This window comes from Chelonia mydas, chromosome 8, assembly GCF_015237465.2.
Source record: "Chelonia mydas isolate rCheMyd1 chromosome 8, rCheMyd1.pri.v2, whole genome shotgun sequence".
Classification (NCBI taxonomy): Eukaryota; Metazoa; Chordata; order Testudines; family Cheloniidae; genus Chelonia; species Chelonia mydas.
In genome coordinates this window covers 55,906,465-55,919,642 of record NC_057854.1, presented here as the reverse complement: position 1 = coordinate 55,919,642, position 13,178 = coordinate 55,906,465, and the positions used below count along the sequence as shown (strand labels likewise).

Here is a 13,178-nt window from a genome sequence, read left to right as displayed (position 1 = left end):
TAAAATGTAGTGGAGGCTGAATTAAGTCTTTCATTGTCACTGTTGAGCTGAAAGACAGGAAATCAAAGAATAAGAAGAATGCCACTGAAGTTTTGTTGTAATATTAGTAGTTATAGAGTACCTACAGCATTGTATAGGCATATTTTTATTATTCAATAAACAAATTTAGCATGACAGAAAATCCAATACTTTAAAAAAAGTGTTTTGTTGCTGCTGTTTTACAGGATACCTGTTAATATTTTACTGTAACTGCAAACACTTGCCATAGCATTTTTGCGGTTTACAGGTACTTTTTTGGCAGTGATTAATCAGAATGGTATCATTTTAAAGTTGTATTATGAAACATCAAATACTGAACAAGCACTAACAATGTTATAAAGATACCGTCTATGCATATCTGGTGAGAGATTGCTGCTGTCTCAAAACTATTTAGGATGGTGTGCCAAGCTATCTGGTGACCAGATATGACTCAGGCCAATTAACTCAAAATCTCAACTTTTAAAATACAATTTTTAAGATCAAGAGAGAAAATAAGAGAAAATTAATATATCAAGATGATAAACATTATGGAGGTAGCAATAACATCTCTACAGTTAAGGTGGTGTTGAGTTTTGCACGCGAAGCAGGGATTCCATCCTCTGTTATGTATGAAAAAAATCCAACATATCCTCCCCAAAATCCAAGCGTTTACTCTGAATAATTTAAATTTTCTCAGAGTTTACAAATTTGTTAGTTTAGTCATTACAATTAATTACAAATGGGTCCTTTAAGAAACTTAGCGCCCAAAGACCTTTTTCTGCCTCTAATGATCTCAGTAACAGAATAACAGTTTCTTCAAAGTTCCCTTATAGTTAAACTCTCTGAAATCTTGTAGGTAGGATACACTAATTTTTTTTAAAGAATTAATGGCAATTCTTTCCAATTATGCTTCATAACTGAATTTTTTTTTTTTGCATTAGAGTCTGTATGATACAATAGTTGACTACAAAGAATTCCACAAAAAATTTGCCTCTTTCAAAATGGCTGCTATCTCCCATCATTCTCAATGAGACGGAAGTCACACCTGCCTTCATTTTGAATCTGTCTGTCTCCGTTTCATTACTCTCAGCGTGAATGAGTGTCTTTGCTTCCTCATACGTATACACTGCAATCAAAGGTCTGAATGCAGTACACGTAGGCATACCCAAACTAGCTTTGATCTTGCTAGCGTGAACAACAATAGCAGTGAAGCCATACAGATTTGTAGCTAAACTTGTCACTTCCTTTTATTTCCTGTTCCTAATTAGCCGTAGCTGGAGGGCTCTTTGGCAAGTTTCTGCAGTGTAGGACTGAACCAAGTGAGCTCACTCAACCTCCTCCTGTCACAGCAAGGAGTGGAACACAAACATTCTATCATATGACAGATTCACTAGCTCTGCCCTCATTTTTCTGGCTTTCCTACACAAACCCCATTCTTCAAGGTTGCTGAGAGAAACCCCACATACTGTGCCTCCCAAATCTCTCCTCAACCCTTTGTGGTGTGTCTGGAGTTCTCAATGGCTGTGGAAAATAGAAAAGGTTTCCCCTACAAAAGCTATGGAAGCAGGGCCATCCCTAGACATTGTGGTGCCGTACGCAGTCCTCCCCCTGCCCCGCCCCGGGGGGAGGGCATCCCCATGCCTCTGTGGGAGGAGGGGGGCTGCGCCCAAGGTCTGTGGGGGGCAGGAGCAGGCTTGGGGGTAGGGGGGAAACCACCCAACAGCTCAAGGCGGTGGAGTGGAGCGGGTTGGGGCCAGGTCGCTCCACTTTCTGCTGCCCAGTGATTGCAGGGCGGGACAACCCCACACTCAGGGGGCAGTGGGAAGTAGAGCGACCCAGCCCCAACCCACTCTGCTCTGCTCCCCTGGCTCCCAGTGTTGAGAATTGGGGGGCAGGGGGGAACCGCCCCCCCCCAGCACTCACCGGCGGAGCAGGGTGGGCTGAGGCTGGATCGCCCCACTTCCCGCCACCTGGTGAGTGCAGGGCGCACCTGAACCCTGCTGCAGTCCCCCGGGACTTAGCTCAGGGGAAGGGGTGGAGTGGGGGTGGGGCTGGGGCAGAGCAGGGGTGGGGGCTTTGGGGCGGGGTGGGGCAGCGGCGGGGGCAGCTGAGCCGGCCAGAGGATCAGGCTGGCCACTGGAGCAGCACGCAGCTGCTTAGGGCACCAGGAAATTTGGGGCAATTTGGTGCCCCAGATTGTGTGGTGCCCTTCCCAGCTGCGTAGTTTGCGTATGGGTAAGGACGGCCCTGTATGGAAGTATACACTGGTGTCAGTCTTCACCCCTTGTTCTGTTAGTTATCTCTCTCCTATATAGCTTGCTCTTTTTTAAAAAGCACCATTTAGTGCTAGACATGACATTGTAATACACTGAGACCACCCCAAAATACCCCTGTACTCCAGCCTTGACATTGGTGTGTCAGAATTTCTAGGAGGTACAACACTGTACTATGAGCAAGCTCCTCAGCTCATGTAAATTGGCATAGCTCCACTAACATCAGAGCTGGAGCAATTTATACTCTCTGAGGATCTGGCCCAAAGTGTTTACTTCAATCTACAGCTAACATTCATTAAACTCACTTACGCGTAGAATTCTCCAACAGTCAAATACACGCAGCTCTGATCATTTCTCGTATGTTAATGTGTAACTCATGGAATTTAATGGCAGTCTTAAGCAGCTAATGCCTTACGCAGTAACAGTAGAAATCTCTGTAACAGCCTTTTATTAACGGACATATATGTTCCCAAATGTCAATTCATGTCGTCAACCCACCTGCCTCTTCCGTACGCACAGCGCTTCATTAATTATTATTGACAGTGTCATAGTGCCCGGAGGCCTCAGGCAGGAACAAGATCTCCTAGCACAGCATGGAAAGACCATCCCTGCCCTGAAACAGCTTACCCTCTAAAAAGACAAGGTGGAGAAGGGGTGAAGTTTCCAAGCATGAAGGTCAGGGCAAAGATGGGAGCGAGTCATGGTCTGGTTAGTTTCACTTCTCTTTTATTTATCAACTTCTTTTTTCTATTACGGGACCAGGAATGGAATGGGGGGAATGGCAGGAAGTAGGAGTAAAGAGGAGGAAGGGACTGGGAGGAAGTATGATTAAGAGAGACATTAAGGAAGGAAGAAAAGGGAAGATGGGGAAAGGAAAGAAGGGGGAGAGTGAGGCTGGCTATGGAAGGATTGTAAAGTGGGAGGTAAACAAAGGAGGGAGAGTAGACTGAACGGTAGGGAGAAAGAAGCCAGGAGTACAGGGAATGAGAAAGAGCAAACAAACAACCAATCAGCAGACAAAAGAAGTCCAGCTTTCAAATTGTGAAATTCAAATTGTCTAATGTGTCTAATGGCTGTGAAGGGTTGTGTGTCTTTGAGGGGAAGATGGCAGAGGCCTCTCTCTGTGTCATGGAAGATGATGATTGGAACACATTGGTTCACTTGAGATATTTGTGTGCTAAAATTACAGTGGTTTTGGGAACCCTTAACCCTTGATATCTGCTGCCTCCCCCCTTTAAATATCATTATTCACCTACTCTTTTTCTTAACCCATTCACTTTATTTTTGCATCTATTTCATCCCTATTCTTGTCTGGTTTTGCCTCTTTCTTTTCTCTTCCCCTTTCTTTGTTTCTCCCAATTTCCTTTCCATACTTCTCTCCCTCCCCCCAACCCCCTCTTTCACTCATTCTTTCCAGCATAACAGAACAGCCTGGTCTTTTTATTAAAGAAGTTCCTCCTTCCATGAGCTCCCAATGTGCAAATTCAGACTTAAATAGGAGAGATGGAAGGCCTTTGCCAGACAAGTTAGCAATAATTTTCCAAGTAGTGGCAGAGTCAGAAGCCCCAAATTTCTAAGGAGCCTGCCCCATCACTGAAGATCAGCACGAGTCTCCTTCAACCCTCACTCCATAGGGTTGCGTCACATCTGCTTCCTCTGAATGCTAAGCTTTCAGGACCGAGTTCATCTCTGTGCCAAAGCTGAGCTTGATTTGACCAGTGTTCTCTCTAATTTTTCCCACCCATGTGCAGAATTAATTTTGTTATGTGCATCAATATGGAGGTGATGTGTGGCATATAACAAAATTCATGTGGCAGCATCGGGCCGAGGGGTTCGTAATGTGGGAGGGGGCTCAGTCCTGGGGCAGAGGGTTTGGGTGCAGGGGGGTGAGGGCTCTGGCTGGGGGTGCGGGCTCTGGGATGAGGATGTGGAAGGGAGCTCAGAACTCTGGCTGAGGGTTGGAGTGCAGGGGGTATGGGCTCTGGGGTGGGGCTGTAGGTGAGGAGTTTGGGGTGTGAGAGGGAGTTCAGGGCTAGGGCAGAGGGTTAGGGTATGTGGGGCATGAGGGCTCTGACTGGAGTCAGGGATGAGGGGATTGGGGTGCAGGAGGAGGCTCAGGGCTGGGGATGAGGGTTGGAGCGCAGGGGGCTCTGGTGTGGGGCAAGGGATGAGGGATTTGGGAGTGCAGGCTGCCCTAGGGCTACGGCAGGGAGAGAGAACTCCTCCCAGCTTTCTCTCCCCACAAGCAGCACCTGGCCTGGGGGGGAGGGCCACCTCTCCCTGCTCGTGACAGTTCTGGCTGGACTAGGCTGGGCCGAGCAAGGGGCTCCGCTCCCCAACAGCTCCGGAAGGGCTGGGCTGGGTCGGGCCGGGGGACCTCTGTGGCCACGCAGCTGAAAGGGAACCTAGCTTGAGACTTAACAATCAGGGAGAAAAGGGAAGGACAGGGCAAAGTTAGCATTTTACCAGCTTTGTGTCTCTTCTGTATTGGGATGAGCAAGGGCTCATTCCTCACTCAGCAATGGGTTAGAGAAGTATGTGTGCTGCCCAGATTTGATGAGTGACAGTGGGCAGCTGTTCTGAAAGCCTGGTATAGCTGAAGGAAATTTCAAAAAAGTTTCAAATAAAAAAAAATCAAAGTATTTCCTTTCTAAAAGTCAAAATGAAACATTTTCATTGTTAGGGATTTTTTTTTTTTTTTTTTTTTTTTTTGGTGAGGGTTTCCAAGCATTTCAGCAAAATCAACAGAAATTTGTGAAATGTTTCAGTGTTGCCGAATTTCCATTTTTTTGCTGAAAAACTTTTGTTCAAAAACGTTACTTAGTTCTACTCAGAATAGAGACCTGATTAAATGCAATACACTGCAGAGAAGTGTTTCTTTTTAAAAAAAAACAATAACTCTCCCAGGAGATATGTATTTGGGGTGTGAGATTCCAACACGAATGAAAAATCCAGATGATGCAGAATTTTAGGAAAAGCTTCTGCCTAAATTATTTAAGATTAATATAAATACTATTTGCTCTGATGGAGGTGGGAAATCGACTAGGTCAGTGGCTCTCAACCTCTTCAGACTACTGTACCCCTTTCAGGAGTCTGATTTGTCTTGTCAATTTTCACCTCACTTAAAAACAACTTGCTTACAAAATCAGACAAAAATACAAAAGTGTGACAGCACACTATTGCTGTCTTACTTTCTCATTTTTACCATATAAATACTGGTGCTTACAGTTCAGTGTATAGTATATAGAGCAGTATAAATAGGTCATTGTCTGTATGAAATTTTAGTTTGTACTGACTTTGCTAGTGCTTTTTATGCAGTTTGTAAAACTAGGCACTTATCTAGATGAGTTGATAGAAGACTTCTGCATACTCCCAGGGGTATGTGTACCCCTGGTTGAGAACCACTGTACTAGGTCCTTCAGAGGTACCAAGAAGAAATAAAATTTTAGGAGGAACTTCAATCATCTCCTTTCTGTGCGTAAGGACAGCTGTGAATGTATTAAAAAAGAAAAAAAAAAACAGCCTATAAAGGAAGAAGAATCTTCCCAGAATTTAGCCCAGCCATGCAGGCAGGCAGAAAATATCTGAGAGGAGTTAAATAATATTTCACAGCAAAAAGAGTGGAAGTAAGTTTGTTATCCCTGTGACAGATATGGCAATATCCTGGACAAACACTACTGAATTAAGTTAAAACCTATTAAATTGAGTAAGTATCTTAGAAATTAATTGTATTAAAAATGCAAATGTTTAAGTATTATTGTGGGATTGTATGCACTGTTTGTTTCTAATATAAATGCTGGTAAGTACTATGAGCTTCAAAGGACTCTTTTAAACAATGTGCCAGACAAGAATAAACATTTAAAGTTAAGTGGATTTCCAGGAAATCTCTAGGGCGGGGATGGCCAACCTGTGGCTCCAGAGCCACATGCGGCTCCTCAGAAGTTAATATGCGGCTCCTTGTATAGGCACCAACTTTGGGGCTGGAGCTACAGGCACAAACTTTCCAATGTGCCAGGGGGTGCTCACTGCCCCACCCTTGGCTCTGCCACAGGCTCTGCCCCCACTCCACCCCTTCCCGCCCTATCCCCCGAGCCTGCCATGCCCTCGCTCCTCCCCCTCTTTCCCAGAACCTCCCACATGCCACAAAACAGCTGATTGGGAGGTGCGGGGAGGCACTGATCGACAGGGCTGCTGGTGGATGGGAGGCGCTGGGGGCGGGGAAGCTGATGAGGGGCTGCTGACATATTACTGTGGCTCTTTGGCAATGTACATTGGTAAATTCTGGCTCCTTCTCAGGCTGGCCACCCTGCTCTAGGGGGAGGTGTATGCAAATATACACCTTCCAGGTATGCAAGAACTCAACCTTTTGAAGCTTCACACTGAGGAGGGAACCTTTGTCTGATGATCACCTGTTACATAAGGACAAGACCAGAGTCCTAAACTGTATAAAGGAATGTCCCTCGGATTCATAGAGTGCGCTTGTTCTGAGTTAACAGCTGGTATCAATTCATTACTATAGAAAAAATACTTGGTGGAGCTGAAGGACTGACTCCTACCACAGCTCTTCTTGGAGACGGGTGATCTTTGCTAATCTTATTGACATATATGTAAGTTCTTTTATTGCTTTTAATATTTTCTCTGTAATGCTTTCATCTTAAGAATAAATGTGCTTGCTTAGGAAAAGTTGGGTGGTACTTTATATTTGTGGGCAATACGCAATTTATAGCCTCTGCGGGGAAAAGCAAAAGCAGACGTACTCAGGCAGTGTGATACGCTGGGGAATTCACAGTGGAAGCAGGCAACTGTGCAGCCTGGAAACAACCTGGTCAGAAGGGAAAGAGTTGCATGTCTCCACCCAACGGAGGAGCCATGAGTCTGATTATGGTCCACCAATGGGAATATAGGTGTAGTTGCACTCAATATCCAAGCTCTGGAGATTTGTGGATTCACAGGATTGAACCAGATCTGGGAACTCCACAACAAGATGCCTAGTGCGATACCACAAAGAATGGTCACTTTGCCTGGCACAAAGGTCTTCAATAGACTATGCATGATTGGTGGTGGTGATATTTTCTGGGACCTGAAGCCTGCAAAGTGATGATTGGAATGAATCTGTGTAAAGTGTACAGGCCTACATGGAGAGAAGGAGTTAAAAGACTATTTAAAAGGCTGCTTTCACTGATGGAGTCTTTGTTCACCTAACTGTGTAACAGCAGCTTGTTAAGTATTCTTGCTGTGCTGCTGTTCCAAGAATACTTAATAAAAATCTATATTTAAATCCCTGGACTCTAGTATTCTCTAGGAATTGTTCAAAGTATGACTATACAAGATAAAAATAACTAATTGTTTTTCCCTTTCCTTGGAATATAAATTTGGCCTGGCCTGGATTGACAGGAGAATTCTCTGTAGTGATTGAGACTCGCTGCTGCGGCGCCTCCTGCTGGTCGTCTTGGGAATTAGCTCTCCAGCATATGGAGCTCCCTCTGCAGGCTGGTGTCTCACCTGCCGCTGGCCCAGTGTCCCTCCTAGACCCGGGTGCCCTTTATCTCAGGATTCTGCCCCAGCAATACCTCCTTACTTTGGGTTTCCCCTCCCAGGGGAACCCCCAATCCTCTAAACCCACCTTGCCTCAGTGGCTACTGCCAGTCATCATCTAGCCCCCACTCACTGGGGCAGACTGCAGTCTGTAATGGCCACTCATCATTGGCAAGGGGTTAGGACCTGCTGCCTTTGCCTATCCCCGGGCTACATCTCTGCAGCCCCAGTACCTCTTTGGACCTTTAACAAGGCCTATAGCCTGGGGGTTTTCCAGGTGGAGCTCCCTTTGCCACTGCACTGCACTGCACTGCACTGCACTGCACTGCACGAGGGACCTTGCTCCCAGGCAGCTAGCCCTTCATACTCCAGGGCTAGAGTGAGACTTTTTCAACTCCTGGCTCACAGCCCCTTTATAGAGCCAGCGGTGGCCTGATTGGGCTGGCCACACCTGTGGTCAGCTACTCCCTCAGCTGCTTTCACTCCTTTTCCCAGCTGCAGCCCTCTCGAGGGCTGCTTTTAACCCCTATTCTGCGGAAGTGGGGCAGCTGTCCCACTACATTCTCCCATTAATGTAGCGCTGTTGACACCAGGATTAAGTCAGTTTAACTGGGCCACTCAGTACCATTCATACACGCACACATGTTCGAAGTGAGGAAACACATCAGCTATCAGAAGGGTTTATTTACTTGGATTTATTTTGCATATTTCAGGGATTGAGATACAAAGTGGGTTAGGATGGAGATGGGAAAGGAGTCTGCTTTCCCAACCCTGGGAGTTATTACTGACTAGTGAGACACTGGAAGAGGCATGATTGAAGTGAAAAAAGTTCCTGATAGACAGCTAACTGCTCAAGTGTTTGCATAATTCATCTCATTATACATCTTTTTCCCGATCCAGGCTACAAGCTTGGGGCTTTTAAGAGTAAAATATCATTACACATTAAAGCCACAAGCATAAGGAAATGAGCTTTTCTAGATAAGAAATACTGGGTCAGAAATAGCTGGATGGAAAATTTTTGTTAAAACAGTTTTTCATAGGAAAAAGCTTTCTGATTTAAATGAATTTTTCCGTGAATTTGCATCAATTTGGACAAAAATTCCCACAAGGAAAAAAAAGTCAAAATAATTTTGGGGGGAAAAATCTCAAAATTTTGTGCCCAAATTTTGTAATTTAATTTGAATTTTATTTTATGCTTTTTTAATGTTTACAATATTTTCTGACACTGTAAAATAATAAAATAATAAAAAATGTAAAAATTATTAAACAAAATCCATTTCTAAAACAGGTTTCAGAGTAGCAGCCGTGTTAGTCTGTATTCGCAAAAAGAAAAGGAGTACTTGTGGCACCTTAGAGACTAACCAATTTATTTGAGCACACGCTTTCTTGAGCTACAGCTCACTTCATCAGATGCATTCAGTGGAAAATACAGTGGGGAGATTTATATACATAAAGAACATGAAACAATGGGTGTTACCATACACACTGTAACCAGAGTGATCACTTAAGGTGAGCTATTACCAGCAGGAGAGGGGGGGGGAACCTTTTGTAGTGATAATCAAGGTGGACCATTTCCAGCAGTTGACAAGAATGTCTGCAGAACAGTGGGGGGTGTGGGGGAAATAAACATGGGGAAAGAGTTTTACTTTGTGCAATGACACATCCACCCCCAGTCTCTATTCAAGCCTAAGTTAATTGTATCCAGTTTGCAAATTAATTCCAATTCAGCAGTCTCTCCTTGGAGTCTGTTTTTGAAGTTTTTTTGTTGAAGAATTGCAACCTTTAGGTCTATAATCTAGTGACCAGAGAGATTGAAATGTTCTCCAACTGGTTTTTGAATGTTATAATTCTTGACGTCTGATTTGTGTCCATTTATTCTTTTACGTAGAGACTGTCCAGTTTGACCAACATACATGGCAGAGGGACATTGCTGGCACATGATGGCATCTATCACATTGGTAGATGTGCAGGTGAACGAGCCTCTGATAGTGTGGCTGATGTTATTAGGCCCTGTGATGGTGTCCCCTGAATAGATATGTGGGCACGGTTGGCAACGGGCTTTGTTGCAAGGATAGGTTCCTGGGTTAGTGGTTCTGTTGTGTGGTATGTGGTTGCTGATGAGTATTTGCTTCAGGTTGGGGGGGGGCTGTCTGTAAGCAAGGACTGGCCCGTCTCCCAAGATCTGTGAGAGTGATGGATCGTCCTTCAGGATAGGTTGTAGATCCTTGGTGATGCGTTGGAGAGGTTTTAGTTGGGGGCTGAAGGTGACGGCTAGTGGTGTTCTGTTATTTTCTTTGTTGGGCCTGTCGTGTAGTAGGTGACTTCTGGGTACTCTTCTGGCTCTGTCAATCTGTTTCTTCACTTCAGTAGGTGGGTATTGTAGTTGTAAGAATGCTTGATAGAGATCTTGTAGGTGTTTGTCTCTGTCTGAGGGGTTGGAGCAAATGCGGTTGTATCGTAGAGCTTGGCTGTAGACAATGGATCGTGTGGTGTGGTCTGGATGAAAGCTGGAGGCATGTAGGTAGGAATAGCGGTCAGTAGGTTTCCGGTATAGGGTGGTGTTTATGTGACCATTGCTTATTAGCACCGTAGTGTCCAGGAAGTGGATCTCTTGTGTGGACTGGTCCAGGCTGAGGTTGATGGTGGGATGGAAATTGTTGAAATCATGGTAGAATTCCTCAAGGCCTTCTTTTCCATGGGTCCAGATGATGAAGATGTCATCAGTGTAGTGCAAGTAGAGTAGGGGCATTAGGGGACTCGAGCTGAGGAAGCGTTGTTCTAAGTCAGACATAAAAATGTTGGCATACTGTGGGGCCATGCGGGTACCCATAGCAGTGCCGCTGATTTGAAGGTATACATTGTCCCCAAATGTGAAATAGTTATGCGTGAGGACAAAGTCACAAAGTTCAGCTACCAGATTTGCCTTGACATTATCGGGGATACTGTTCCTGACGGCTTGTAGTCCAACAGATACACTTCATCTCACGGCCCGAGGGTCACCACAATGCTACGTTCTCATACAACTGTTATGACAGCCACCACATTTAGTGAGTTCCTCTTTCTGTTCTCATCTACTTCAACTATTTTCACACGTAAGTCACATGGAAATAGTCATCAGTTCAGAGACATTAACGTGACAGTGGGAAAGAATCTCCTCACGCTGATCAAAGAACTTAGCTATATGCTCACTCTCTCTCTCTCCTGTCTCACTACAGAGTTTCTGTTTAGAACCCTCCTCTTGCATTGGTTCATACTACCAATTAGCAGTTGACATCTTCACAAGAGATAGCTAAACTAGCTAACAGACCTAATTTACTTGGAGGACTTCATACACTGCTATGTACATGCAGTTCAAAAATTAGGTATGATGTAGATGCATCAGAGGCCAGCAGAAATGGCTTAAGATCTTAGAGGAATATTAACGTTCTACAAGAAAATGTATTATTATTATTAAGTTTTAATATATGGGCACCCAGTGCCCAAAGATCTCGAAGGATTGAACAAAATATAAATCCCCCCGCGCGCGCACACACACACAAAACTTAAGGTAATAGAGCACAGAACATTCCTGAACCTGTATAAACCTAGAACACCTCTCTCTCACACACACACACACACACACACACACGCAAACCTCCCCTGTCTACAATAGAAATAAAAATGTGTCATGCTGACTGGAAATAAACCAGAGATTTCCACTGTTTCACCTTGAGTGGGGGGGAATTCTAAAGTCATGTACTATTAGCAGAGCATCTTCCTTATAGTCCAAAGAACTAGTTTAGCCTTTATTATATTCGGCTGTAATTCAAGGAGCCTACAGGCCTGTATCCTGTAAGACATTAGATTTTGTTAGACTCTAAGGTGCCACAAGTACTCCTTTTCTTTTAGCTTAAGGAAGTTAGCATGACTATAGTCAAGTATAATAGGCCTGTAACCTTTGGCATAGATAAATAATCTGACAGTTACCCTTAGCTTTTGGGGAATTCAAAGTAGCTTGCTTAATGGCAGGAGTCAGAACTTAGCGGTAAACAGCAACCACAGGAACACGGAATAACTGTAAACTGGTTTAAGCAAGAAGTGATGGATATGAATGAGCTAAGTGGCATTAATATTTATTAATATGTTAACCTATAGAATAAGTACACCTCAATATTATGTGGGTGAGGAAATTAGATTTGGGCACGGAAGGCTGAGTATTAGCATTAATATTCATGATGGTGCTCAGGCCCTATGATAGGGCAAATCACCATGTGGAGAGTTAATTTTTAGTTTTAGCTTAGAGCTGCTTTCCATCATTGTTAGTTTTTCCATCATTTGACCTTTCAGATCTACCATCAATCTTGGGCATTGAAGAACCTGGACCATCGGACTCATTTGGCAAGCCAGAGCCCTTTGACTCTTACCACTGGGTCCTCAAGGAAGGGTGTAAGTATGAAGATTTAAGAGCTTGTGCAAAGAATGATACCACAGATATCCCCAATACTGGACTACTCCTGTCTTTTTATGTGGCTCAGAGCTTTTCTGGCTTTATTCTTTGTTTTAATAAAAATCTCTAAGGCTGTACTTTGTCCTCCATGTGACTGTCCTTGCCACACACCCAAGGGTGCCAATTAGATAGGGCAGAGGGGGGCTGCCCTCCCCCGTGGAGTTTCATGCAGAAGGTGTGCTCCCAGGCGGAGCTCTGACCTGCTCAGCATGAGTGTGGAATGTGAGTGCTGCAGAGAGGTGCTTTTCCCAGCTTGTGTCCCTGGGGCAGGAAGTCAGTGTTTTGTTTACAAATAGAGGCAGGGTGATTAAGCTAAGAAAAAGCTGGTAATGAAATCAAGGATCTGGAAGTCCTTGGCTGAACCTGTAAAACAGGAATACCTCGGTGGGGCGAGGTGAGGGGGCGCGGGGGGGGGGGTGTTGAAGAGAGAACACAGGGGACTCAGAAGAAATACAGCCAAGCCTTCTGAGCCAATGCTACATTCAGAAAAGAGGAAGATATGAGTGGCACAAGTGAAAAGAAGGGGCCAAAACCCAGGGAAGGGAGAGCAGTGGTATAGAGAAGTTCCCACCCTACCTCTGGTACTTATGTGGCCCCATCATCGTAGTATCTGAGTGCCTCACATCACAGCCCCGGGTGAGGTAGAGCAGTGCTGTTATCCCCACTGTACAGATGGGGAACTGGGGCACAGAGAGACTAACAGACAGATTTTCAAAGGTATTTAGGCACCTAGTGGGATTTTCAAAAATGCCTAGAAGGTTAGGTGCTTTATAAAAAACCCACTAGATGCCTAGCTACATCTTTGGGTGCCTAAAAACCTTTGACACTCTGTCCTTAAGACACTGACCTGAGGTCATACAGGAAGT

At 44.7% G+C, this 13,178-nt stretch overlaps 1 long non-coding RNA gene across 1 annotated transcript; it reads left to right on the top strand.

Annotated features, from left to right (window-relative positions):
* The first annotated feature begins 2,850 nt into the window (after positions 1–2,850).
* LOC122466834 lies at positions 2,851–12,297 on the top strand. Its single transcript, XR_006292711.1, has 3 exons — positions 2,851–2,999; positions 6,811–6,898; positions 12,153–12,297. It is a non-coding gene; the product is annotated as an uncharacterized LOC122466834 (long non-coding RNA).
* Positions 12,298–13,178: the final 881 nt, after the last annotated feature.